Consider the following 5875-nt stretch of genomic DNA (forward strand, 5'->3'; position numbering starts at 1 on the left):
AATTAGGTTATTCAGTGCTCCCACTGTAACCATGGGGTTACCAATATCTTAAGCCAGTATTGGCCTGGTAACCCACCTCATCACTCACGAAGAGTAAAGTTACTAATGTGGTCGTTTTCAGAGTCATGAAGGACGAATGTGATATGTATGTGTATGTACGCGCGCGTGTGTAACGGTGCAATTCGTAGATGCTTCCGATTAGTATCGCTAGTGCACATCGGAAAGGCACAACTTATTTCCTTCTCTTAATAAATCTATGATAGCACCGTGTGTGTGTGTGTGTGTGTGTGTGTGTGTGTGTGTGTGTGTGTGTGTATGTATTGTGTAAGGGCGACTTCTAAATACATAGCTTATGTAAAAAAAAAAAAAATTGCATACTTCCTTAAAAGCATATGTCACCATCATCGATGCAGTCGTATTTAGTGCAATCCCCCATCAAAAAAAAAAAACCCTTGCAAACTATTCAGGCATTTTACCAAACACTGCCACCACCACCCTTTGCAGCAACTGCAGCAGACGATACTAGTTTTAACTGTAACGACGACAACGACGACAAACCACCACAACTATTAATTACTACTCCCACCACACCCACTAGTACTTTAATCTACTAATACTGCTACTTGCTACTGTTTGTGCTGCTGCTGCTACTACGGACGCTATTGACCCTACAGCAACCCCTAAACAACAACAACTACTACTACTACTACTACTACTTATTACTGTCTGTTGTAGTTGCTGTTGTTGCAGGCGTTACAAACTGCACCGCTACCACTGTAAACATTTGTATTAGTACTACTACTGTTAAATGTTGCTGATACTGTTGTTGTTGTTGTTGTTGCTTATATTCCCCACCATCCCACCATCTGATCGGCTCTGATCGAGCAAGCCACGACCATCCCGCCTATTTGTTTTTGTTTTGTGGGGGAGGAGGTGTTCCGAAATAAACAACGAACTCGGGCAACATTAATCAGTGTTTTTTATTCTTTTTTTTTTTTTCATTCAAAGACTACACGACAGAGTGTGATTTTGAGGGACAATCTGGCTGTTATTGCCAGCAGGTCGAGCGATCATAGATAGATAAAGTGAGAGTGAGAGAGAAAGACGGAAAGTGAGAGTGATAGACAGATAGAGAGAGAGGGTTACTCTCGTTGGTTCTACTGCCACTACTACCGTTACGGACGCTCGCTATAACTGCACCGCTATTACTATCACCACCACTGGTGCTACGGACGCTACACAATCATCTCCACTATTACCGTGAGCTGCCTTCTTTTCTCTTTCTCTCTCTAATCTGCGAATGGCTCTGTAAAATATGTACGAAACAAAACCATTTTGTTAGTGTAGTTAGTACAATGAAGTAGTAAGTAGAAAAGCAGATATTAAAAAAAAAAAAAAAAAAACTAACAAAATTCCGACGAAAACAAAACTACTTACTATGTAGAGCCGCAGTTATATTTATTTATTTATTTATTAAACATCGCATAGTAAGTACTATTGCTAATTCTACCGAACGACTAATACACGCATAGTACTCACTGCTACTATTACTTGCCTAAACTTCACTACTGGGCTTGCAAAGTGATCAAGCAAAAACAGCAGTAGTGTCGTGATAGTGTCTATGTTACCATAGCGCCCCCCCTTTCCCTTCCCTTCTATCTCCAAACAGTGCATGCCAAGCTTGGTGTGTATCTATGTACACATAGTTTACATATACATACACACATATATATATATATATATATATATACACACGCGCACATACAATTATGTTGTGAGTGTGTGTGTGTCTGTAAATATATACATATATATACATATGTATTATGTATATATATGTCACACACATACATACACTCTGTCTCTCTCTCTCTCTCTCCACCATATATGTGTGTGTGTGTGTGTGTATATTATATGTGTATCTATATAAGACGTCAGTTTTATGTGTCTGGCTTACTTTGGATATATAGAGTTGCCGCGCCGTGTGTGTAAAAACAGCCAGCCTTCCTTCTCTTGGTCTCTTTACAAAGCATCGCTTATATACTGTTTCTCTCTCTCTCTCATATATATATATATATATATATATATATATATATATATATATATATACATACATACATCAACATTGGATTCTGTATTTCGTACACATACTCAGAAAAGACCAGGTGAATTATATTGTCTTTCTTTTTCCTTCGTTTAACACCACACGTTTCTTTTTCCTTTTTTATTTCATTTTACACTCCAGTATTATCATTCTATATTTATTTTATGTCCTTTAAACATATTTTTGCCGCTTTCTCGTTTTCTTTCTCTATTTACCTCTAGCTATAATCTCTATTTCTCTGTCTTTTTTTTCTATCTTTTCTCCTTATATATTTTACCGTATTTCTCTCTCTCCATATAAATTCGTTTTCTTTCTTTCTCTATTGATTTTCTGTCGTATTTATCTTTCCCCATCATCTATTGTTTTAATTCAATTTTTTTTCTTTGTAGTCGTTGTTTTTGTTAAATTTTAAACACACACACACACAGACATGTGTGTGTGTGTGTGTGTCTGTCTGTTTGCATCAGTGTCATACACACAGTGTTATTTATTCGTGTGTGTGTGTCGTTAGTATGTCTCTGTGAAGGCGAATCAATCTAGATATGCTTCGATTTGGTTCTATAGATTTGCATACACGAGTAAACAACATGTATGCTGTCAGACGAAGAAAAGGGAGAAACATGTAGGAATACACATACACACTGAAGTTGTTTGTCTATGTAATGATCTATTGCTATCATTTCTGTGATGTAATGGTGATTAATGTGTCACTTCTCTTTTCTATATACATGTGGATGCATTGGATATGTCTTGTTTAATGCATATAGGTTGCGGACATAACATATACACACATATACTTTACTTTTGCAATTTTGTAGAACTGTACCTAGGAGTAGGGTTACCTTCATTCTATTTCTCTCTCACTCTCAGTCGCTTTTACTCGTCGATGTTCTTCAATATCTTTTCATTGAAAATAATAGATTCTCTGTTCAAATCATTAGTAGTGTCCCAGCAGCATGTGAATGTGTGACAGATGCCTCAGTGTGGTGTTTATATCTATCTATCTGCACTTCGAATGGGTTTGTAGGTCGCGGTCAGTAAAGGACAGGTGAGTGGAGAGAGACAATTATTTACAGTGGCCAACATCTACCACCACTTCTCCTTTCCTTCCTCTTTTTGCAAATGTTTTAGATTTCTGGCATATTCTTTTCTTCAGATATGCTCACTATCGATTATTTTGTCTGTATCTCCGAAAACAGTTTCTTACTGAGAAAGACGTATCTTGAACTGTATACGCAGGCCTGTGTATATGTGTTTAACACGCTTAATATCACTTCTATATTTATTCTTATTGCTTGTAAATTTATCGAACCACTTATTGTCAACAGTAACACATACGGTTCACTTACAGACAAATTGCGATGCCTCAGCCCAAAATCTTGCTCGCCTTTATGCCTGCTCTGTTTTACACACAATCACCTCTGTATTTTAACATCTTTTATTTATCGTTGTACGTTATGCTCGAAAGGGTCACCTATTTCCGATCACTTCTACACTCTCTCTTATTCTGATTGACAATGTAGAAACAAGTATTTACATTAAAAGAAGCGACGAAAGAGTGATATCATGTAGGGCCCGACAGAATAAGTCTCTAAATTTAAGGGTACCCCTATTGATTGGCATGATATATGTTTTCATTTTACTTTTGTGGTTGACCTTTTGTGTAGTGTCTGTTATAAACTTTCGATAATTTCCCAGTGTTACGTGTCCTGTTTTGCCCGTTTATTGTCGTTGCAGCCTTTTCACCTTCTCTTGTTGTAACTGCACTTTGCAAAAGCCGTCCTACTGCTGAAAAGACGGCTATTAACGTGACCATGTCGGTTACTCTCCTCCCACGTCCTATTATTTTCGCCACTTTCACTGCCAACACAAGCAATCTAGATTATTATTATTATTATTATTATTATTATTATTATTATTATCCCCACCATCACCAAATCATTCTTCTCTATTACTACAATCAGAAGCTTCATGCACTATTTCACCAGTTTTCACGCCCCATCCTGAGTATACCAACATAAATCTTTTTTTCCTTTGCGAGAAAGAACACATCTTTCATACGCTTATATGTAGACAGATATGCATACGAATATCAAGACTGCATAAATATACATGTAGACATATTATGCAGATATATCAGATCGATTTGTAAGTTGATCGAAGAAAAAACAAAAATAAAACAAAAAACAATCGCATCAGTTTCTCGACAAATATGTCCTATGTTCACTCGTTTTGACTTGCAGAGGAAAACTGGGGTTGTTGTATATCTTACCTTCATACTCATTGTCATCATCTAATATCTTCACCCTTATTCGAAACAGGACGTGTTGTCAGTGAGTTAATGTGATCGAGAATAGTTTAGTATCGGGCAGTTAAGAATAGAGAAACCTATTTGGATTGCAGCCATTCTAGTTGTTTTTCTTCTTTTTTAAGTTGACTGTAATGTTAGTGTTTGTTAGCATTCCGAGAGATAAGTTTCATAAAGATAATTTTTTAAAAAATCATTTTTGAAAGTTATACTTTATATAGCATTTTTTTCCTTTCTCTCTACATATCACCTTTTTCAAAACAACTCGTCTGAACCACTAAAAACATGCGGTATTTATTCAGTGATTCTAAATAAAAAGCGCGTTAACGAGTGCTTCTGGCTAACAAAAATATATAAATTAATTAATGACATTGAATAACAATTGTTATTAATAACGACTTTAAAAAATTGTAGTGCCTCTACGATAATAATAAATTATGGGATCCAACTGTATGCTTTAATTAGTTTATTCCTTTGGTTTTACAAAGCATTATTAAACTATTACAATTAAAAATTGTTACTCGAAAACTGTTGGTTTGATTTTATATTTGTTTTTCTCTCTTCTGTATTTAATTTCATTAAATTGCCATATAAATTTATTTGAAACAAATCCTAGTATATTGTTTCTTCTTTACTATTTCTGGCACGAGAATTTGTTTTCGCTTTCAGTAACTTTAAGAATCATTAAAAATACTTAAAGGTTACATATTCAATCGACAATGCATTATAGGTAACACCTCAATACATCACTAATACTTTTGTGTCTGGAAAAATGAAAAACAAAGTTGACCTCGGCGGGATTTGAACTCAGAACATAAAGGGCAATAACTTAATACGGCAGGCATTTTCTCCGGTGCTCTAACTATTCTGCTAATTCACCGTTTTGAAGATTAGTCCTTAGTTTTCATTTTTGCCCAGAAGTAATCTTTTTTTCAATTATAAATGCAAGATCATAATTTGTAGGGAAGGGCCTATACATAATCGATCAGATCGATGCCTTCCGAATAATTTGATCTACTTGGAAGAATGACGGATACAGTCGACGTAAGTGTGATTGGAACTCGGAGAGGAAACTAAGTATCGTAAGGTATTTACTTTCGTTTTTGCTAGCATTACACCTGCTTCGTTGATTCGCTTAAGTGTTCCAACTCATTGTGTGTAATTGAGAGAAATGAAATAAATGTCTTTTAAAATCGAAACAACTTTGCACTGGACCATTACCATTATAAACTAACGATAAGTTGTTTGAAATCAGAATAGTTATGGTTATATTAACTAGTTGTCTTGAAAAAACATCAATTAAGAAGCAGTTTCTGACTATGGAAATAGTTTTCTAATAGCACAGGTACTTTAGAAACAACAGCAAAATGTCAATAGACTTTTATTGTTCAGAGGACCTTGCTGGTAACTATTATTGTCGTAATTACATTTCAGCCTACACACACACACACACACACACACACACA

At 35.5% G+C, this 5875-nt stretch overlaps 1 protein-coding gene across 6 annotated transcripts in view; it reads left to right on the forward strand.

Annotated features, from left to right (window-relative positions):
- The first annotated feature begins 1069 nt into the window (after positions 1-1069).
- LOC106870372 (uncharacterized) overlaps positions 1070-5875 on the forward strand; it is a 213924-nt gene continuing 209118 nt past the window's right edge. For 2 of the 6 annotated variants that reach the window (XM_052967713.1, XM_052967711.1), the window contains exon 1: positions 1070-1260. The gene's annotated coding sequence lies outside the window, so the exon portion shown is untranslated. Of the gene's footprint in view, positions 1261-1809; positions 2163-3044; positions 3150-5303; positions 5497-5875 lie in introns of those variants that run through there. The other 4 variants (XM_052967716.1, XM_052967712.1, XM_052967715.1 and 1 more) reach the window with 4 other exon arrangements.

The sequence above is a fragment of the Octopus bimaculoides genome, chromosome 1, assembly GCF_001194135.2.
Source record: "Octopus bimaculoides isolate UCB-OBI-ISO-001 chromosome 1, ASM119413v2, whole genome shotgun sequence".
Taxonomy (NCBI): domain Eukaryota; kingdom Metazoa; phylum Mollusca; class Cephalopoda; order Octopoda; family Octopodidae; genus Octopus; species Octopus bimaculoides.